Here is a 24,361-nt window from a genome sequence, read left to right on the forward strand (position 1 = left end):
GTCCCCGCTCATGATGGACTTTGTATTAGAAATGAAAGTTGAATAAAATGGGACTGAAGTTGGAATTTTGCATCTTGGCCGTGTGGTGTAGGGCAATGGAATATAGAACTTATTGGTTTAACATGCTAATGGTGTCACCCATCATGACAATGTCACGAAGCATATATGGTGTAACTTTGCATTGAACTCCGGTGAAATACGACTTATGTCGTATTTTTATGATTTTATGACATTATGAATTTGTTAAGGAACAATTTATAATGATTGGAGATGAATTTAGACAGATGGAACATATGTTATGAATACGTATGTTGAAGATTAGAAGATTTGGATAAATTATGACTTTGGTGGAAAGTTGTGTATTTTATATAATTTGTGTATATATTGTAAAATGGTATGAAATGCTTCCGAATGGCATTTGTAACGATTCAGTTTTGGTCGTGAATATGATTTATTGATTTGGACACGTGGTCGGAATAAGTTATTGTATTATGTTGGAAAAGGCTATTGTGTAGTGTATTGTGTTTGTTGTGTTGTTGATGTTGTCGTTGGGTTGTTCTTTTGATTTTTTGAGCCCAGTCACTTATAGTATCGGGGTGTCCTTAGTACATATGTCATGACCTACCATTTTTATAGACAAGTTATTGGTCAAGAATCTTCCTATTTTCTCCTTAGTAATTAGTCCTTTCTTTTCTTACGTCCACGGGATTCATTTCTACTAAGAAAGGTATGTAAAGCTTTTCATTTCCTTTTCGCAACTTAGGTTCCTTTTCGGACTTGCCCCTATATTCTAGCTCGTGAATCTACATCTAACTTTGGCTTTTTCATTCACCGGAATTTACTTAGTTTCACATTTGACTAGATTATTTTTCACATTATAGAATTTGTACAAATCTAATCCTATCACTCTAAAACCTTACTAATGATATTATGAAGTTCATCCTTAACGTGATTTAAGTACGCCGCCTCATTATTCATTCGGGCCCACTATTTCCTTGCTTCGATTTTACCCCGTGGTCTATGACTTGTCGTGACTTAGTTAACGTTTTTTTATCACTCTTCTATTTACCTTAAAAATCGTTTTATATATTCCGTTAATCTATGATGTCATTTTTACTTTATCACGAATCCGAACGTTCGTCCCGACATAACTAGTGATGTCCGAAATCGTACTATGCTTCCGTCCGATTTCATCACTTTGATTTGTCAACAACGCCTCAGTCCGGGGAAATATATATATGTTATTTTTATCATTAGTTTACACTACTCCACTCGTGGATGCTCGTTATATTTCCAACATTGTCGATAAGTGGCAAAAATAATGAACGTACCTCATATTCCCAACTTATTGCTCCCGTTGACACTTTCTTGCTATACTTAAAGGAAACGTTTTGATCACATGGGTTGTGGTGTATGATGTGTCATGTACGCCGATATCTTCGATATTTGATGATTATGCTTCATATGGCCCCTTGTTTATCTCGATACCTCGTATGATTGTGGCGCCGTTTTCGGGGGCGACCACGTTCATTTTTCCTAATCTTCCGAATTAAAGGTTGGCAAATAATCTCATTTCCTTATGATTTTAAGTTCTATGGCAATCTAAGATTGTCAAGGAATCTTATCCAGATTCCCGCATTAGCCTTCGATTTTAATTTTATTTGGCGCGCAACACTTTACATAAACAAGACATTTTCCGGACCCGACTGTAAGCACAACCGCGTTTCGAATCGACATCCGAATTTGTCACACGCCTAGGTTGTTTGCGTGATGGGCACCCAACCCTTATTTAGGGCCCTTTGTCCGGACCCGTATTTTGGTATGAAATTTCAATTGCATTTGTACATATTATGACAAATATATGATTATGTTAAATTTATTGAAGAATAATATGCTTTTCTCAACTCAAATGAAATGTTACAACATATGAAACTTATAGGGTTTATCGCATGTTTTGTGACGGCCTTATAGCCATTTGCGGCATGCCCACATGTATCTAATACCCACTAATATTTCGCTTATTTGTAATGTTTTGCTAATTTAGGTTAAGGTACATATAGTGTCCAACTAGGGCACGTGTCGCGGCCTACGGAGTTGGGTCGTGACAAAAGTGGTATCGAGCGGTTAGGTCCTCGCCGGAATGTCTGGCATAATATCTAGTCAAGTCTTTCTATGGTGTGAAGCGCGCATTTATAAACAGGATCAGGCTAAAGCATTCGGAAAGTTGACCTTCTTTACATCTTAGATCGTGCGATAGTAGCCAAGTCATAGGAAATAAAATTCCTTACGTGAGCTTTCATACGGCGGAAAATGGTAAGTGGTGACGGAAAAGGTCACAAGAAGTTCGAATATACTTGTTCCGTTACATATACACATACCGAATAGATGGGAAAATCATATATTTTTACCGTATTATATTTATGCCATACGTATGTCGAGTAATAAGATTTGTAAATCATAACATAATCTCGATGGGTAATATATATATGTACAAGAAAGGACGTGTTGTGAATATGCCTCGGGATAACGTAAGGCCTCGATTAGCCTCGTATTATGTAATAAAGGTCGTGTGTGGAAATGGACGTGATTATACCGACATATATATACTACATGTCGAAGTTGCGGTTAAGCGTGCTAGGGAGGAGCAATTTTTAGGATGGGTGACCCCCCGGGAAGTAATTGAAAAATTTTGCGAACTTGGAATTTGAAGGGGTATATGAGCACGAGTTAGATAGACCTAAGAAAACATATAGTACACGGGATGAATTATGACAACTTTTAAGGAAATGATAGTAGGGTTGCGATAAGAATACGGATGGAAAAAGTTCATCGTAACGGTATGAACGCGGATCTTTAATGAGGAATACAAGGAATAAGTCTTTGGGGTGACCTAAAGGAAAAAATATGTCATAACGAATTTTCGTACGCACTCTTTCGAAGTCGCGCTTTGCGAGATTAAATCCCAAAGAAGATCATCGACTCAATATAAATATAGGATTAAGGTCTAGTTCGAAAAGTGATTGGAAATGCTTGTAAGCTAAATGGTGATTGCATATATAGTTTCGTTTATTTCCAAAGTATTGCGTTTCGAAAGGCGAGTAATAGGACAAAATTGTGACTAAGTGAAGGTATTACGACACGAATGCAAGAGATGATGTGAAAGATGAGAAACGATGTCAAACTTTATAACGTCATTTATACAAATGGTGATCGGAAGAGTTCCATTTGCACGATATTTAAAACAATTTTTCAAAGATATTCAGACCATAAACCATTGAAGTGTTGGAAGGAAATAAGGATCTAGAAGTAGATCGAGTAAAGAGTAGAGTTGCCCGAGGTGAGGTAGGAAAGTGTGTAAAACGAGGAAAGCAAGTTTGTAATCTAGCGAGAAGTAAAACGCGACAACGAAACATGCCAAGAGTCTCTAAGGTAGTAGTAAAAGTATTCGCACCCGAACGCGATTCCGTATGCCATATTTTTGCGCCCGATCTCGATGAAACTACATTTGGTCATATTTACCAATCTATTAATCATAAGGTTTTACGTTCGATTTATCACAACTCGGTTTGATACATCTTTGTACCTTCGGCCGAATTTGTCGATATACATACAACATCCCCGAGATTTTAATCGCCAATCAACAACAACCAAGCCAACAACCATACTAACAATATCTATAAGTGATTCAAATTGCATCCAAATATTAATAATTCCTTTTGGAATTTGCTTAAGATTCACATATATTCAATTCGGTTACATATATCCAAACTAATATCAATAATCGTTTGATCAAATAACAATCCAAAACCTTTCAAACATGGTTCAAAAACATTTAAGACCCCATACAATATTCGAAATAGATGTCGAACAATGTACTACTCCACCCGAAGACCCTTACAAGTCTAAACTTGGCAAGAACAACACAATGCATTCTTTTCTTCCAAATTCATCAATGACACCAATAATCCATGCATTTACAACATTATTTCCATTGTTATAGCCCGTACTCTGCACGTTTGGATATTTCAAGGTCGTCGCGGAAAGTTAAGGGCGAGACCATCTTCAAATTTTTTTTTTAATGTGTAAGTAGGTTATGAAAAATGTTTATGGACAAAGTGGTAGTGTGAAAATATTAGGAGAGGCTAAGGGCGGAAAGAGAAATTTGCAAAATGGGTTATGAAAATAATGCGGAAGACTTGGGGCAAAATGGTAATATTGAGAAAAGTCGAGGGGCAAAATGGGAATTTCACATAAGGGTTCAAGAATATTCCTAAAAGGGCCCTAATGGCCATGTGACAAAAAAAAAAAAGAGAAAGAAAAGATGACAACAAAATAATAAGTCATCTTTTAGAAATAAAAGGAAAATGAGAGAATTCTCTAGAGAGGGGCATGTGCCCCTCACATGATTGGAGACATATATATATACATGTGGTCTTCTAATTCAAGACAAAAAAAAAGATGAATAAGAAAACAAGAGAGAGCAAAGAGAGAGGGGTTCGGCCACCCTCCAAATTTTTACCCCTCAAAATCTTGATTCCAAAAATTGTTTTCTTGCTATATTCCTACTAATTCAAGGTCCCTCTACAACGTGGTGCAATTATTTCGGAAGATAACCCGTTGGTTTCGTCGTTTGGATGAATTGGTGAAGTGAAGAAACTTGAAAAGGAAGGTAAGAATTCACCCCTTCTATTTATGTTATGAAGGTTTGGTTGTGTTGTGGTATATGGAAATAAGTAGAAATTATGAGAATATGGAAGTTTGCATGGTGAATATGAATGTATGCATGTGGCCGAATATGTGTAGTGTAATTATGTTGAGTTTTATGTTGTATTTTAGTTGTGCTTATGATGGAGTTTGTATTAGAAATGAAAGTTGAATAAAATGGGATGAAGTTGGAATTTTGCATCTTGGCCGTGTGGTGTAGGGCAATGGAATAGTAATGGATTTATTTTGTTTAACATGCTAATGGTGTTGTTGTGATCTTGACAATGTAAACGAAGCATATATGGTGTACGTTTGCATTGAAACGGAATGTAGGAACTTATGTCGTATTTTTATGATTTTATGACATTATGGGAATTAAGATGTTAAGGAACAATTTATAATGATTGGAGATGAATTTAGAAGATGGAAATATGTTATGAATACGTATGTTGAAGATTAGAAGATTTGGATAAATTATGACTTTGGTGGAAAGTTGTGTATTTTATATAATTTGTGTATATATTGTAAAATGGTATGAAATGCTTCCGAATGGCATTGTAACGATTCTAGTTAGTAATGAATGTGAATATGATGGTATTGATTTGGACACGTGAAGTCGGAATGGAAGTTATTGTATTATGTTGGAAAGGAGGCTAGTTGTGTAGTGTATTGTGTTTGTTGTGTTGTTGATGTTGTCGTTGGGTTGTTGTTGATTGTTTTGAGCCGAGTTTAATTCTCGGGGTGTCGTATTTATAGGGGAGGTGCTGCCGGAATTTTTATAGACAAGTATTGGTCAAGAATAGAATTCCTAAGTCTCATGAATAGTAATTGGTCAAAGTGACCATTTGCAGATTTTTGACGAAACGGGATTGAAGTTTTGGCAAGTGCAAAGGACAAGAAAGGTATGTAAAGCTTTTCATTTCCTTTTCATGGCACGACTTAGGTGTGTTAGCTTCGGATTTGGCCCTTGGAGTCGCTCCTATCTCTCGGAATCTACATCTAAAATTGAGCCTTTTTCATTCAACGGAATTGAACCTAATTAGGTCACATTTGACTAGATTGATTTTAGACATCTAGAATTTGTACAAATCTAATCCGATCACTCTAAAACACTTACTAATGATATTATGAAGTTCAACGAACGTGATTTAAGTACGCCACCTCATTTGACCGAGGTGGGCCCACTATTTCCGATTTTACCCTTCGTGGTTATGACTTGTCTTCCAACGGCTTTAAAGGAAACGTTTTTACTACTCTTCTATTTACTACTTAAAAATCGTTTTAAATATTCCGTTAAGTCCTATGATGTGTTCGATCCGTATCACGAATCCGAACGTTCGTCCCCGACATAACCTACCGTGATGTCCGAAAGGTACGTACTATGCTTCCGTCCGATTTCATCACTTTGATTTGTCATTCGCTATGCCTCATTGAGTCTCTGGAAATATATATATGTTATTTTTATTGCATTAGTTTCTCACTACTCCACTCGTGGATGCCTCAATATTTCCCACACTGAGCCCGGGCCAGGATATGTTCTCAAGCGTACTTCTCTGCATTGTTCGCCGTGCTCCGTGTGAGGGGAAAGTGTGTATTATACGTACATGGGTTGTGGTGTATGATGTGCCATGTACGCCTATGCGTCGATATTTGATGATTATGCTTCATATGGCCATCCGATCCGATATGCTCTGTTATGATTGTGGCGCCAGTGTCGGGGGCGACCACGTTCTGATTGCCGAGTCCCTAACGGGGCCGGTTTTGGCATATATTTTCTGCATGCATTACTTATGATTTCTGATACGCATTTTTGATTACTTATGCATCTCAGTTGCTTTCCGCACATTCCGTTCTGATTTTAATTTTATTTATTACATTCTCCGCTTTACATATTCAGTACATTTTCCGTACTGACCCCCTTTCTTCGGGGGGCTGCGTTTCGTGCCACGCAGTACGTACATCCGATTTGCCGATTCGCCGCCTAGGTTGTTTGCTCACCGGTTGAAGTGCTCCTTTGTCCTGGGCCCGTATTTTGGTATAAAATTTTCTCGTTGCATTTGTACATATTCATCTCCGGGGTACGACGGGCCCCGTCCCGTCATATGATTATGTTTGGTTACGTAGAGGTCCGTAGACATGTGGTGTGGGTTCGTATATGTTTCGTGAGATTTGCGTACGTTTAGGGTTTATCTATGTTTTGTGACGGCCTTATCGGCCTTCGTGCGGCATGCCCACATGTCCCCGTTAAACTAATATTTCTGCTTATTTGTAATGTTTTGCTAATTTAGGTTAAGGTACGTATGAGTGTCCAACTAGGGCACGTGTCGCAGCCTACGGAGTTGGGTCGTGACATCCATAATTTCAAGCAACTATTTTAAGATCATATTAACCTTCAAATCAGCCCACACATTCATAGCCTTTACTTGAATCGATAAGACTCCATTTTACGTCTTAGAATCCATGACGACGACAACTAACGTACTAAATGAAATTTGTTCATTCCTTAACATACAAGACCATCCATTTTCGGCTAACACCTCCACACACAAGCTCCACGATTTTTATCCATTTCCACACACTACAACAACATACAAACATGCTAAATACAATTAATTCGTTACTCCTACATACTACACACATACACGGCCTCAACACCTATATTTGGTTTAACACCAACATCCATATTTTCATGATTTTAATTTAGTTCATTTCCACACTTCACAACACCTACAAACCATCCACAACATAAGAAAAATAAGATTGAACCTTACCTTCTTCCTCCTCCTTTCCCACGGCCAAGGGTGTGTTTGCAAGAAAGGATGTTTTGCAAGCTCCAACAACCATCCCACGCTAACGAGGACCTTCCAATTAGTGCACAAGCTAGGAGAAAATAATTTTTCTCCTTCAATTTTTCAAGGCCATGTTCGGCTGATGCTTATAGCCGTATGGCTCCTTTGCTTTTTCTCCATGTTTCAAGAAATTTCTCAAATGTGGGAGATGACTAATTAGTCATCTTATGCCCATGTATTAATGTCACAATCCAGGGTGATGGGCCGACTCTCCTCGAGTCGAGCGAACCCTTAGACATTCGCGCCGCCATTTCGAAAACTTTTTAAAACATGGAACTTTTCAAACAACAATCATTTTTCGGAAATACATAATCTTTTAACATTTACAAATTATTTTCCCGACGCCCCCAAGTTCCGCAAAGTTCAGTGTACAAATTGTTCCGGCATCTTTCCGATAATTCATTTTTGGTCCCATGTTTCATGGAATATACCGAGTATGTTCCGATAACAAATAATAACCATAGCTCAATTTAATCACAATCAAATCCTCGCTTAAGAGAAAACATAAATAAATTCCATCCCAGTATATAATCGCAATCCGAGCAACGAATCCGAGTAAGTAATATAATCTAGAACACCTCTTCTAAAGAAGTAATGCAATACATTGTTCCCGCAAAATAATGATACTCCAGCCCGCAACGCACGATATAATAATATTCGGGCAGCCGCTTCCGGCTCGATATCAATAATGGCCCCTTCGGGCATCCGGCATAATAAATAACGCCCCTTCGGGCATTTTAGTAATGATAAAAGTAGTAAGTGAAATGAAATAGTAAAATCCAACAGTGGTTTTAGAAAGTTTAAATAATAAAATCTCACAATGAGTGGCACGCCCCTCGGAGTGGTTTTAGAAAACCTTACTTAGAAAATAATATATCACACCCCTTCGGAGTGGTTTTAAGAAAGCTTTAGAAAATAATATATCACACCCTTCAAGTGGTTTTAAGAAACTTTAGAAAATAATATATCACACCCCCGGAGTGGTTTTAAGAAAGCTTTAGAAAATAATATATCACACCCCGCCGGAGTGGTTTTAGAAAACTTAAAATAATATATCACTTAATGGAGCCATTTATGGTAGTTTCAAGACAATTCGATTACATTCCCCGCAAGCTACGGACGTTTGAGCATTTTCCAACAAGATATAAGTATTCTAGTTCAATCGCATCGAATGAATAGTGCTCAATTTCGAATCGAATTTCGATGAGAACGAATAACCCCCGAGGCTCAAATTCAAGCCTAGTATACCTAGACATGCCAAAAGAAGGAGAGGATAGCTTCACATACCTTTCTTGCTTGTTAAGCTCGTCAAGACTCCAATCCCGTTTCGTCGAAATCCTACAAATGGTCACATTTACAGGTTACTATTCATTGAGGTTCAAACTTCCAACTCGGGTTTGGTATCCGCTCACCGAAATTTCAGAAAGATCTCCCCCGTAAATACACCATCCCGAGAATTATGGCTCGGCCCAAATTCAATAACAATCCGAGAATGGAACTGGCCACATTATCACTAAGCAATGCCAACAACATCAATATTCAATTACAAACACATTCTAACATAAGTAACTCCGCATTTCTACAAAGACAATTCCAACACATTTTCTTCTTTCAAATGCATCATGTATAACAACAATTCTATATGTTAACAACATCATTACCATCAACACAAGAAACTATATTGGAATCACACTATGTTCTAAATCAGCCCGCAACCATTATGACTTCCATTTGGGCAATCAAACCTTCATTTTCATCACATAATCCACAACAATTAACCACCGAAATACCACATAAAATGAGCTCAACAAGCTCCACCGAATAATACACGCCAACTCCAACATTCAAGGTTTCGTAATTCATTCAACATACTATAACAACCAACATGTCAATTAGGATTGATTCTTCACTTCTAAACATACAATACAGGCACGGCCAATCTCAACATACATGCTTTCATGAAGTTTATTCATTTTCTACACCTACAACAACGCACAAACATGTTGAATACAATTAGTTCTTCATTCTTACAACAACACACACACACACGGCTACAACACACTACCACACGGCTACACTTCAAACACCACACTTCCATAACTTTCATTCACTTTCATGCTTCACAACATACACAACTCACTCATAACATATGAAAAATGAGATGGAATCATACCTTGTTCCTTTACTTTGCTCATTCTCGGCTTGCTTATCCTTTGTAGGAAAGAGTGTTTTTCTTGCTTCAACAATTGCTCCACGTCGTAGAGGACCTAATTAGTAGGAAAACAGAAGAAAATATTTTTCCAAGACCAAAACACACACCATGCCCCTTGGCCGTATGCTTCCTTTTTTCTTCTTCATGAATTTTCAGTGTTCAAAATGATGAAAGCTTGCCTTCTTGATCACTCCTCCACATATATATAATGGCACATGTCCATGCACATGGCCTAGACGGCCGGCCATGTGCCCACTTTTTCCTTTTTTTTTTTCCTCCAATTTTCTTCAAACTTCTAGAGTTTTCTTAATTCACAAAGATGAATTCCATGCTTAATCATCTTTTAATCACATGCATTTTTGCATCCATGTGGGCCATAGCCCACCTTACTCTCATTTCATGAAAGTTTTGAATTTTTCCATAATGCATTCTTAGCCCCAAATTTTTCCTTAATGCTTCCTTCCAACAAAATCATAACCCATTTGTCGTAACACAAAGTCAAGAGATAACCTTGTCCATAGCTCTTCGCAACCAACTTAGAAATATTCCGACGTGCGAAATGCGAGATGTAACAATTAATAATCCATGTGGGCCATGCTCCTCCTACATCCCACGGCCACTTGGCCAATTTTTCATGAAAAATTAATTTCCATAATCTCACTTTTGGCCCCCAAGTTTTCATGAATTGTTCATCTTTCCATAATTCATTTTTGGTCCCATGTTTCATGAAATATAAATTTCCATAATTCCACTTTTAACCCCAAATCCTCCTTAATATTTCCATCCCATAAAATCATGAGTGACTATACCTTAACACAAATGAAAAGTAGCCTTGTTCTTAAGTCGCAACCACTTAAAATATTGACGTACCAAAAATGTAACATATATACCCCAAGCTCCACCCCAAGTCCAAACACAAGATCCCTTTCCTAACCAAAACCAATACCAACGCCACTACCAATACCCCATGAATGGTTAGAGTATGATGACTACACACCGAGGAGGCGTGGAGGAATGAATAACAACGGGGGAGGGAAGGAAGAGGAGGTTTTGAGATGACCCTAGACTCGTAGGGGTATAATGGCCACCCAACTCTTACTTAGAGTTGAACGAACCTCCGGCATTCACATAATCGAGAAATTTGCGAATAATACTCAATTAATCAAAAATCGAATAAGTATATATATATATATATATATATATATATATATATATATATATATATATACCAGAAGAAAATGGAGTTTATCCCCTGATAGCCAACCATCCTAGCCGAATACTTTTACCTCGCAAAACAATGAGGGACTGGCATGAACACGAGCGCCCCCCAGCAAAGGGACGGTACGAACAATGTACGAGTATGGTGCCGTAATCTGAGACATAAGCCATAATGAATGTATGAGAAACCACGAATACATAGCCTTGAAGGCAATGATAAAAAAATGTAAATATATACCATCGTTATGGGACTCGGTGCATAAAATCATCATATATACCCCCCCCCCCCCCCCCGGTGCCATATATATATATATATATATATATATATATATATATATATATATATACCGTACCCGGCCCTCTAGTGAGGGACTCGGTGAACAATGGTGAAACTGTGCACGAATACATACCTGGCTCGGGACTCGGTGAATGATATATTAACGGCATGCACGAGCAGAATCTCAACCATATGCAAACTAAATCATCATCTGAGACTCAATAGAATAATGAGAATGAACTAACACTTGAGAATCAAAGACAACAGTCATGTCAAGTACCACTCGAATGTCACTATGGATTGCATCAAATAGGACTTCAGGAACCTTAGACACATATCAAGACATAATGAAATAGCTTCTGGAAATCAAGAACATTAGCCATTCTAGTATCTCTAAGAATAGGAGCTTCTTTGGAGTTTATACGTTCGTCGTCTGTTTGTTTCATATAGATCATGCCAAGAAAGAAAGAAGGGATAGCCTTAACATACCTTGTTGCTTCTCAAGTTAACCATAACTTAGATCTCGGGCTTCACCAATCTACAAACAATGCCAAATATGCCAATAATCAAATTAAGACACTCTTTCAAACCAATCCTTAATTAATTAGGAATCTAACAATATTCGGGCAGCATCTTCCCTAAAAATATAGTAATCCTCGTGATTCCAACTTAGCCAAAATATCAATCACAATACCAACAAAAATATCAACAAATACATGTCCAAATGGAATCAAATCCATTCTTAAATCACTTCCTAAACAGCCCGTTGTACCTTCGTATATCAATGCTTGTATACACTCTTTATTTTCATATATACATAGTATAACGGCAACAAAACAACAACAAGTACAACTATAACCAATCCCCATGATATTCCGGCCCACAAAGTAACTTATAACAATCACCAAATAGCCCACAATTACAATATCAACTCAATAAACATATCGTAGTTATAATGTCGTTTCCACCATTCTAATCTGTCAAGAAATGATTTCTCGCTATTAACTCCATATTTCTTATCCCACAATTTGCTATGACCCATACGAAATTAAATATATCAAGAAGAGGGGAATTCTTACCTTATATGCCAAAAACTACTCTTCTTCCACCTTACTTTTCTACGAAGAAATCTCCGATTGGCTATCATCCGGAGGAAACCAACGTGGGTATAACCTCTATGTCGTTATTTGAATTTTTGCAGCGTCAACGTAGGACTTGGTATTTCTTTAATAAAAATTGTACCTTGTTTCTTGAATAAGTACACCATGAACGTTGCTGCATATACAAGGTTGCTGAATATTATGAATCATAAGTCAAATGACAATTTCAAATTGTACTCTAGTTGTAGCCGTCATAATGTGGGGCCGCACCTTTTAACCTTTATTTCCACAGAAGCCACGTACATAATACCAACCTTAGTCATTAGTTTCTATCTTTCCACGTGGATATGGTCCACTTCAATATTTATCCACAATTGAGTAGTTAAATAAATTTGTAGTCCCCCACTAAAATCCAACATTACCAATTATTAACATAATTAGTTTTTGCACTCAATTTAGTTAAATAACAAATCATTTTTGGATATACTTCATATACCCATTATCATAATCATGTGATATAACATAGTCCATAGCCTCATTTGCTACACATAAAATATTATTTTCAATCATTGTCGTCACACTTTTTCGTCTTAAATAATTTTGGGACTTCATTCCTTGTATACACCGAGCTCTTGATTTTCATCCTTGGATATGATCGAATTCTCCGGGCTCGGGTAAATTTGCTCATGTTGGACGATTAAATTTTCTAGTCCAAAAATACGGAATATTATATTTTGGACCGTATTCCATTCAATTAAATTTCGAACCTCGACGAAACTTATTTTCTTCGATTGGTTTAACTTCAAATCCTTACGATACATGTGTACCATCACTTTAACCACCTATAAGCTTGGGGGATAATCTCGTGTCCATTACTAATATCATTTAACTCGCACACTTTCCAATGCATGAGAACACGGGATGTAACAATTCCAAGGTCATGTAGACTTAGGAAGGGCCCAAGGTTATGAGGACCGGGGAAGATGGCAAGATAATGAGCAGAATTTGAACACCATCAAGGTGAACCTTCCTATGTTCCAAGGAGGTAGCAATCCGGAAGAGTTCCTTGAATGGAAATTGCAAAGTGAGCGCATCTTCCTCACAAACAATGTGTCCGAGGCATTAAAGGCAACGTATGCCCTCACTCAATTTGAGGGGTACGCTTTGACTTGGTGGGAATCCAAGAAGTTACAAAGAGCTCAACAACACTTCTATGATCTCCCAACTTGGAACGACCGGATTGAGCTCATGGAGACAAGGTGGCTTCCACTCACATACCACCAAGATGCACTCAAAAGGTTGTACATGTTGAAACAAGGGTTGAAAAGTGTGGAAGCATACTTTGATGAGTTTGAGGATTTGCGGATGAAGTCCAAGATAGAAGAGCATGAAGAGTACACTATTATAAGGTTTGTAGCCAACTTGAATTGAGACATCTCTAAACTGATAAGGCACAAAACCTATAATAGTCTTGAAGAGGCATTCCATAATGCATCCAAGGTTGAGGCGGATGTAAAAGAAGAGAAGTCCTACAAAGACAAAAGAAAATCATCTTCAACTTGGAACAAAGGTAAAGAAAAGTGGAAAACTTCCACTTGGGATATGGCCAAGAGCAACACTCAAGCACCTCAAGCCAAATTAGACTACAAAGCCAAAGGTGATGATAAGGCTAAAAGAGGTAACAATTCTAACACAAACTATAATCGACTTTTTACCATCCAATGCTTTAAGTGCCAAGGGAGAGGGCACATTGCGAGTGAGTGTCCCAACCGGAGGACTATCACCATAGTGAGGGATGGGTATCGAACCGATGATGAACATGAGGGCAGGGATGGTTATGAAGAAGAGGGAGAAAGAAGTTAGTGTGAGGGTGATTCCGATGAAGAGGTTGAGATAAGGTATGAAGAAGCCTTGAATCATGCTATTGTGGCTAGAAGAGCCATGGGGGCTCTAGCTAGGGAAGAGAGCGACCAAAGGGAGAACTTATTTCATGCACGTTGCAAAATTGTGGATAAGGTGTGCTCCTTAATCATTGATGGTGGAAGTTGTACGAATGCCGTTAGCCAATTTTTAGCTGAAAGTATGAAATTCCCCACGCGCAAGCACACTAATCCCTACAAACTCCAATGGTTTAATGAATGTGGCGAAATGAGGGTCAACAAGCAAGCCATTATCAAATTTAGCATTAGCAAGTACCAAGATGAGATTTTGTGTGATGTGGTACCCATGCAAGCTTGCCATCTATTGCTTGGAAGACCTTGGCAATTTGATGTTGATGCCCAACATAGTGGGAGAACTAACAAGTACTCATTTGTGGTCAAGGGGAAGAAGTACATTCTTAACCCACTAACCCCTTACCAAGTGAGTGAGGATTATAGAGTGATGAGGGAGCTTCGGGAGAAGTATCAAAGGGAAGAAAAGGAGAACGGTGAGAAGGAGACTTTGTTGGTCATAAATGGAGAGGGGACATCTCAAGATGGTTCCAAGAAATGTTTGTTGGCCAAACCAAGTAATTTGCTTAAAAGGGGTTGATGAGAGACACTTCATGGTGTGTCTTGTCAATAGAGATCTTCTCCTAAATGCTAACCAAGCTACTAGCACTTTACCTAGTAGTATGTCTTCTCTTTTGCAGGAATATAAAGCCTTGTTTCCGGAGGAAATGCCCGATTGCTTACCTCCCTTGAGAGGTATTGAGCACCAAATCGGCTTTGTACCGGGTTCCCAAATTCCCAACAAACCAGCTTATAGGAGCAACCCGGAAGAAATAAAAAAATTACAAAGGCAAGTGGATGAACTTCTTAAAAAGGGGCTAGTGAAGGAGAGTCTTAGCCCGTGTGCCATTCCGGTGATTCTTGTTCCAAAGAAAGATGGCACTTGGAAGATGTGCATTGATTGTAGGGCCGTCAACAAAATCACGGTAAAGTATCGCTATCCCATTCCGAGGCTTGATGACATGTTTGATGAGCTTTGTGGCTCAAATGTGTTTTCAAAGATTGATCTTAGAAGTGGCTATCACCAAATCCGAATAAATCCCGATGATGAGTGGAAAACGGCCTTCAAAACCAATTTTGTCCTCTATGAGTGGCTTGTAATGCCATTCGGACTACCCAATGCACCTAGCACGTTTATGAGGTTAATGAACCATGTCTTGAAACACTTTATCAACAAGTTTGTGGTTGTTTATTTTGATGACATCCTTGTGTAGGCCATTTGAGGTAAGTATTTGATGTCTTGTTGAGTGAGAAGTTGTTTGCTAATATCAAGAAATGTGCTTTTTGTGTTGATAAAGTAGTGTTCTTGGGTTTTGTGGTGAGTGCAAATGGTGTGGAGGTTGACGAAGAAAAAGTGGAGTCTATTAGAACTTGGCTAACGCCTAAAAATGCAACCGATGTGAGGTGTTTCCATAGGTTGGCAAGTTTCTATAGAAGGTTCGTAAAGGGTTTTAGTACAATTGCCTCTCTTTTGACCGAATTGATCAAGAAAGATGTTCCTTTTGTTTGGGGAGATGAGCAAGAGAAGGCGTTTCAAGAATTGAAATTCATGTTGAGTTCGTCACCATTGTTAAAATTACCCAATTTTGAAAAAACTTTTGAAGTAGAGTGTGATGCTTCCGAGGTTGGTATAGGTGGAGTATCGATGCAAGAAGGCAAGCCATTGGCTTACTTTAGTGAAAAGCTAAAAGAGGTATCATTGAACTACTGTACCTATGACAAGGAGTTGTATGCACTTGTGAGGGTCTTGACCTATTGGCAACATTATTTGTGGCATAAGGAGTTTGTGATACGATCGGATCATGAATCCTTGAAACATTTGAAGAGCCAATCTAAGCTCAACAAGAGGCATGCGAAATGGGTAGGATTGATTGAAGCTTTCCCTAATGTGATCCATTACAAAAAGGGGGAAGGACAATGTGGTGGCGGATGCATTATCTAGAATTTATGTCTTGCTAAACACTATGACTTCTAGGATGATGGGATTTGAAAGCCTTAAGGGATTCTATTTTCAAGATCCCGACTTTAAGGTAATTTATGAGGAGTTGACCCAAGGGAGGAGGGTTGATAGGTTCCAATTTGTTGATGGGTTCCTATTCAAGGATGGTAGAGTTTGTGTTCCAATGAGCTCATGGAGAGAGCTGTTCGTCAAGAAAGCATATAGTGGTGGAATGATGGGCCATTTTGGAGTGGTCAAGACACTTGATATTTTGGGTGAGCAATTCTATTGGCCCAAGATGCGACATGATGTTGAAAAGCTATGTGGTCAATGTTTGGAATGCAAGCAAGCCAAGTCCAAGACTCGGCCCCAAGGTATGTATACTTCCCTTCCTACTCCTATTGGTCCTTGGATAGACATTTCTATGGATTTTGTGTTGGCTCTTCCAAGAACCAAAAGGGGTCATGATAGCATTTTTGTTGTGGTAGATAGGTTCTCAAAAATGTCTCATTTTATACCATGCTATAAATGTGATGATGCATCTCATGTAGCATCCTTGTTTGTGAATTATGTTCTTAAGTTGCATGGAGTTCCCCGCACTATTATTAGTGATAGGGATTCCAAGTTTCTTAGTCACTTTTGGAAAAGTCTTTGGGGTACACTTGGTACCAAGCTCATGTTCTCTACTTCTTGCCACCCTCAAACGGATGGTCAAACCGAAGTAGTGAATAAGACTCTAGGGAGTATGCTTAGATGTATGATTAGAGGAAAGCCCACTTCTTAGGAGGACCGTTTACCTTTGATTGAATTTGCTTACAATCGGTCCCTCCATTCCTCTATTGGCATGACTCCATTTGAAGTATGTTATGGCTTTAATCCTTTGATTCCTTTAACCTTAACCCCTTTGGCGAGTGATGTTGTTATGAGTTTAGATGCAAAGCAAAGGGCGACCAAAATGATGAAAATCCATGCCAAGGTAAAGGAGAGCATTGACAAGGTCAACACCAAGGCAGCCAAGAGACAAAATCATGGGAGAAAAAAGGTGGACTTCTAACCCGATGATTGGGTTTGGGTTCACTTTAGAAAAGAAAGGTTCCCGCAAATGCGACAAGGGAAATTGAGCCCAAGGGGAGATAGACCATTCAAAGTGCTTGAAAAGATCAATGAAAATGCCTACAAGATTGACTTTCCAAGTGAGTATAATGTTCATAATGTTTTCAATGTGAGTGATCTTTCCTCTTGTGTTGTAGGTATGCCCTTAGATTCATTCGAGGAAGAATCTTTTCCAAGAAGGGGAGGATGATACGAACCCAACAAGCACAAGGCCTTTCACAAAAAGTCAAGCAAGATAACTTCAAGAGTTGCAAGCCTTGTTCATGAAAAAGGATGCCTTGGAGGAGATTGGAGAGAAGACTTCGCATATTTACAATGTTTGGGAGTTGGCATTGGAAGAGTTGCAAAGTGGCTAGAAGCGCAAAATGGATAAAAGTGCAACTATGGGGCTAAGATCGTAATTGGAGGTCATACTTGCAAGTTATGGGGTCAGAATGGCAATTGGAGGTCATAATTGCAAGTTATGAGGCTTTGGATGCAATTGAAGACCCATGTGGGTATTTTTGCAAAAGAGCCACTTTAGGGCCTTTTGGTGTAATAGGCATTAGTATAAATAGTTCTTTTCATCCATTTGGAAGACTTAGCTTGGATATTGTGGAACTCAAATATTGAGAGATTTTAGTTAATAGATAGATTGTTAGGTTACTACACTAAGTGTGATTTCATTGTTGCAAAGTGAATTTGCTTATCGATTGAATTCATCTAGATTGCTCATTTGTGATTTCCAATTGAGTCTTCTAATTGGTTCAAATTGCTTTGGTTCTTTTAGTTGAATTCACAATAGGAGGGTCTAAGTTTCATAGACTTAGATTTTCCTATAGGATTCATTACTAATTGGGTCAAGTATCTATCCTCTATTCTCCTTAATCTCAATTCTTCATCTATCTTTTGTTTTCCTTTATTTTTGTTTACTTCTTAGAGTTCCCTTAGGTTGAATCTTATCAGTTATCTTTATGCTAAGAGCATAGTGTCATCCTTGAGTAGCCCTATGTAAATCGATAAGCTTGACTTTGATATTGTGAGTGATCTCGATGATAGCTATGTTGATGGTATTGCTGTCACGACCCAACCTCGTAGGCCATGACTAGTGCCCGAGCTGGGCACCCAAACACAATCATTAGTCCGAATCACATACAGATAGCTTATACGGACACAACTATCAAACACTGTCTCAGATTATGTCAAACTGTCACAAACACATCTCAAATACAACCATATATATATCAGAAGCCGACAAGGCTATCAAATGGCGCAACGGCCCAAAACATATACAAATGCAAGCCGACGAGGCTGCCACGGCGAATGGGATCGCCCAGAACATATAACATACAAACACACCTGTACAGAATGGGCATAACCCACATACACGTCTACAGACCTCTAAACAGACCAACAGAATCATATGACGGGACAGGGCCCCGCCGTACCCCTGAACAAATATATACAAATGCAACGAATGAATGTCTACCAAAAGGTGGGCTCCGGAATAAGGGGAGTACTCCAAACAGCAAAAAAGGGTGTCCTAGACTGGCGGATCACCAAACTGTACGTCTGTACCGCGGCATGAAACGCGACCCCGAAGAAGTGGGGTCGATACGAAATATGTACCGAGTATGCAAAGCGTAAGATACAAGAAACAACCGAGTCATAATCGGCGGTAGAGGTACATAAAGTAAGTGCATATCCAAAATACCAAAATGTTACTTTCAAAATATAAATCATGCATAGGGCACAAAAAATATGGTCGCCCGCCCGTTGATGGCGCCATAACACAGCATAACACCAGAAAGTTTCAAATCTCCATATCCCCTGTTATGTCCCATATCTTTACATTGGGACATTATAAAGCTAAGTGCGACAAGTTACAGACAAAGCTGTTTTAAGGTTCCCGGTAAGGGTTTTCGCCTCCCGATTTCGTTTCTATGCACAAGTTGCCTATGGATTTCGTTTGGTATAAGAAAATTATTGGAGAATAAGGATTAATTGACCAAGATTGGATGACTAAGCGAGATTAAGAACTAAATTACATCATTAGTGAGCTTAAGTGGCCGTGTGGGCCCCACCTTTGAATTGGCCAACTATTATTGGCTAAAAACTTGGGTGGGACACATGTCCACCTTGTGGACTGCCTATAAAAGGAGAAATTGCTGATTCAATTCAGCTAAACTCTCATTTCAACATTTACAAGTTGTAGAAAGTTAAGAATATAGAGAGAGAAGCTCTCAAGCCTTAGAAAGAGAGAGCCACGGCTTCCATGGTTGTTCCTCCACCCCAAAACGGCCAGCTCTTCCATTTCCTTCTCACCATTAAACCCTTAAAGTGTTCTACACATTCACTACTATGTTTCAAGGGAAGAAGAAACCATAAGCATGCCATTCATGCTCCTAAAAGCTCACGGCCAGATTTGAGTTCTCCAAGTTGATCAAAAATTTAGTTTCTCAAGCAATTTAACCCCTTTGAAGGTGTACAATAACGTGTAGCATTTATTGGAATAGCAAGAACAAGTGTTGAAATTCAAGAAGTGAATTTGAAGGGCTAGCCGATTGAAGGATTAAGTGACAAGGTAAGAGTTGATAATCTTTCATATGTTTTGTGATGAATTGGAATATATATGGTGTTGCATGTTAGTATTGGACTGTTTTTCTTGAAGTTGAAGGGGCCGTGTGTTTTAGACTTAGATGGAATCATGCTTAATCTTCTTGTACATGTATTGGGAATGAATTGAATGTGTTGTAGTATGGATAAATGGATGAAAATCATGAAGATGTTGTAGTTGTGTTGACGCCGTGTAGGGGGCTGTTTTAGGGGAGTTTATGGACTGTTTTGTGCTAAGTTTTGATTGTTGTTATTATGGACATTGTGTTATATTTTATGCATGTTGAAAATGTGAATTGAGGTGTTGAAGAAATGAATTATGTTGAAGGGTATGGGCAGTCCAAAACCGTGGACTGTTTTGGTACTAGAGGTAAATTTGTGTGTGTCGAATGTTGATTCTTGTTGCAAACGTTTAGTGAAAGTAAAGTGCAATGATTCAAGCTAAAACTGAAATGAATTGTGGGCTGTTGTAAGAATGAAGATGATACTAAAACAGTTCCAAGAACCATGAAAGTGATGTCATTAAACGTGTTGTTGTTCTTGCAAGTTAAAACTGGAAAATTGCTAAGCGAGAATGAAAACGTTATGTGTGTTGTTTAGCCGTGTGTATGGAACAGTTTTGAAGGATGTATGGACTGCCCAAGTTCCCTAAGTCATGTTAAACAAGTGTGGAATGATATAAGAAAGAATGATTAGCAAGGTTAGCTTGTAGCACTAGTTGGTTTGAATGCGAACGAAACGTCGTCTAAATGTTTGAAAGGGATTGTGAGCGTCAGAATGCGTATTAAAATCCTTTGTAGACTAATTGTGGCTCTTGATGTCTTGATATAGGATGAGTATTGTTGGGCAGCAAGTACAAGTTATTATACGACTAAACGCTAAAGGTACGCAAAGCCTATTCTTTCCTTCTTTTTGGCATGTCCTAGAGGTAAGTAAGATATAATCCGAGCCTCGGGTGATTCCACTCTCTAACTCCTAGTATGACATGTGATTGTTATTCATCCTTAATGTTGAAAATGTTGGAATAGTCGAGTTATGGTCTCGCTATCTATTATATGATTGACTTGTATGTAATGTATAGGGGTTCTCTTTCTTAAAAGGAATTGCATAGGTATGTTTGATTTTTATAAAATGTAACATGCTAGGGTGATACATGTATATGAATCTTGAAACGTTCCTTAATGTAGTTATGATGGTAATTGGAAAGAATTTAATGTGATTAGTGTCCTGATGTCCGAGAACTGATTTAGTTTACTATTCATTGAGTCTCAAAGATGTTTTACTTTTATGTGGTTGCTTATTATTACGCTCGTGCTTCTTTGCTATATCCTTTCGAGTCCGGGCCAGGGTACGTTCTCGTGCGCACAACTATTATACTATTCACCGAGTCCCTCACTAGAGGGCCGGGACACGTTATATATATATATGATGATATGATGATTTGGAGATGGAGGCCAGGAGGGCATATATTCCTTATTACCGAGTCCCTTACTAAAGGGCCGGGACACGAATATGTTATGTTTATGATGTTATGATTATAAATACCGAGTCCCTTACTAAAGGGCCGGGACACGAATATGTTTATGTTTATGATGTTATGATTATAATTACCGAGTCCCTCACTAGAGGGCCGGGATACGCTATACATGTTATATACATAATGATGATGCAGCTTTGATTACAAAACATTATATTGACATTGATATGAGAACGATACAGATGAAATATGTTCAAAAGCATGTTTCATGCTTTACATACTCAGTACATATTCCGTACTGACCACCTTTCTTCGGGGGGCTGCGTTTCATGCCCGCAGGTGCAGACGCTCGTTTCGGGGATCCGCCAGCCTAGGATATCTACTCAGCTCTTTCAGAGTGCTCCTTTGTTCCGGAGCATAGTTTCGTGGTATAACCTTTTGATATGTATATATATTGTTGTTCAGGATACGGCGGGGCCCTGTCCCGTCATATGATGTCGTTGTCACTCCTAGAGGTCTGTGGTCACAAGTGTGGGTCTGTGTGTGGTTGTTGTTTTGTTGTATGGTTATGACTTGTGTTGGGGCGTACCCATTTGTAGTGGCAGCCTTGCCGGCTTGCGTAGACATACATATGTTCATTATGGCAGTTGTGCATGATGGTAGCCTTCTCGGCTTGTATTTTGTTGGGACGTCCCCTATTTATATATATATATGACAGCCTTGCCGGCTTTTGTGCGACATTAACTGTTAAAAGTTGCAGCTCTTCAGAAGATACGTAGCTTTGATAAGCATACGTCTTGTTTTTAAACTTATATCAGCTCGTTCATGCTAGTAGCGTATGACTATAGGTAGCGTGTGTGTATACGAGTGTCCGGCTCGGGCACTAGCCACGGCTTACGGCGTTAGGTCGTGACATCCCCGTCACGCATCATAACACAGCATAACGCCATACACAGCATAACACCAAATATAAGCGGAACCCGGCCCTCGAGCGAGGGGCTCGGTGAACCATAAACACAGCATAACACCGGAGTATAACAAAGTACGCACGACAACAGAACCGGCCCGGGACTCGGCGAAAGATACAACAGAATGCACGAGCAGAGTCGTGAGTAACCATATGCATGAAATCATTATCATGGACTCAAATGATAAGTAAAATGACTATACTTAGAAATCGGAATAACAACCAAATCAAACTCTTTCAAAAGTCGTCAGGATTACAAAAAGAAGAGTCGCGGGACCCACGGACGGGTGTTGACCCGAGCCGGGCCCGCCTATGGAAAACATACTCATCATACGCCATACAATCACCTACGAGCATATCGAGGCAATCCGAGCCTTCTTACCGTAAAATCGTCACGACCCGGCCCCCCAGCCGTGATGGCCAGCTCGAGCCGGGCACTCGTACCCACCTATCGTTCATAATCAGATCATAGCAACAAAATGGAAACTTCTACGTACAAAATGGCACGACACCGCGCACACATATATACATATATCACATATACAGCTTGGAGATATACAGAACATAAACACGACCGAACAGTGCTACCCACAACCCACGTTTATGTCTACAGGCCTCTAACAGTAATGACAGAACCCTATGACGGGACAGGGCCCCACCGTACCCTTAATAAATATATACATATGTAACAAAAAGAGTCTGTACCAAATCTGGGCTCCGGACAAGGGAGCTCTCCAAAGTAGCTGAGTAGGGATCCTAAGCTAGCGGCTCACCCAAACGAGTGTCTGTACCTGCGCGGCATAAAACGCAGCCCCCCGAAGAAAGGGGGTCAATACGGAATGTGTACTGAGTATGTAAAGCACAGAATAGAATAAATAGAATCATAACCGAACTGTAATGTATCGAAACAAATAGAGTAGTCAGAAAATCAAAACTTGCATGTGAATCATATGTCATATATATGTCCATACTATGTCATCAAATCATCATGTACATATAGCGTACCCGGCCCTCCAGGGAGGGACTCGGTAAATAAAATCATGTAGACATCATGCGTAGTAATCGTTTAATCATATGCATATGCCGTACCCGGCCCTCTAGTGAGGGACTCGGTGAATAGGATCATCAAATGCCATTCTGGCCGCCATCCCCATATCATCACATCACCATATCATCATATATACATATATAGCGTACCCGGTCCTCTAGCGAGGGACTCGGTGAATAATGCAATGAGACTGTGCACGAACACATACCCGGCCCGGGACTCGGTGAAAGACGTACTAAGCTTGCACGAGCAGAGTAGTGAGAAAACCATATGCAATATAAAACATACAATATTTTACAGAGACTCGAAGGCGTAACACAGATGACAGATCTCATAGCAGACCTTTAATAATAATCGAGCATGAGTCTTTCGGATGTCGAACTATTTCATATCAGAATAATCTTTCTGGAGTAATTGCAAATTCCAAAGTAGATCATAAGACTCAAATAAATAAATATAACAGTTATTCTGTAGAAATTAGAAAGGTAGCTAAAAACTTTCCTTAGTTTTTTATTTCCAAAGTAGTTCAAACGGAATAATAGGGAAAAATCCGAACAAAGTGGGCCCACCTCGGTCAAATGAGGTGGCGTATGTAAATTGCGCGTGTCAAACTTCATAACGTCATTTATGAGTATTTTTAGGTAATCGGATTTCATTTGCACAAGTTCTAGAGGTTAAAACAATTCTTCTAACTATTCACACAATAAACCATTCAATTCTACTGAATGAAAAAGGGGCGTTTCTAGACGTAGATTCCGAAGAGTAGAGTTGTCCCCAAGGTCCAAATTCGAGCCTAGTACATCTAAGACATGCCAGGAGAAGAAACGGGAGAGCTTTACATACCTTATTCGTCTTCCTCGCTTGCCCAAAC

Source organism: Lycium ferocissimum, chromosome 6 (assembly GCF_029784015.1).
Source record: "Lycium ferocissimum isolate CSIRO_LF1 chromosome 6, AGI_CSIRO_Lferr_CH_V1, whole genome shotgun sequence".
Classification (NCBI taxonomy): Eukaryota; Viridiplantae; Streptophyta; class Magnoliopsida; order Solanales; family Solanaceae; genus Lycium; species Lycium ferocissimum.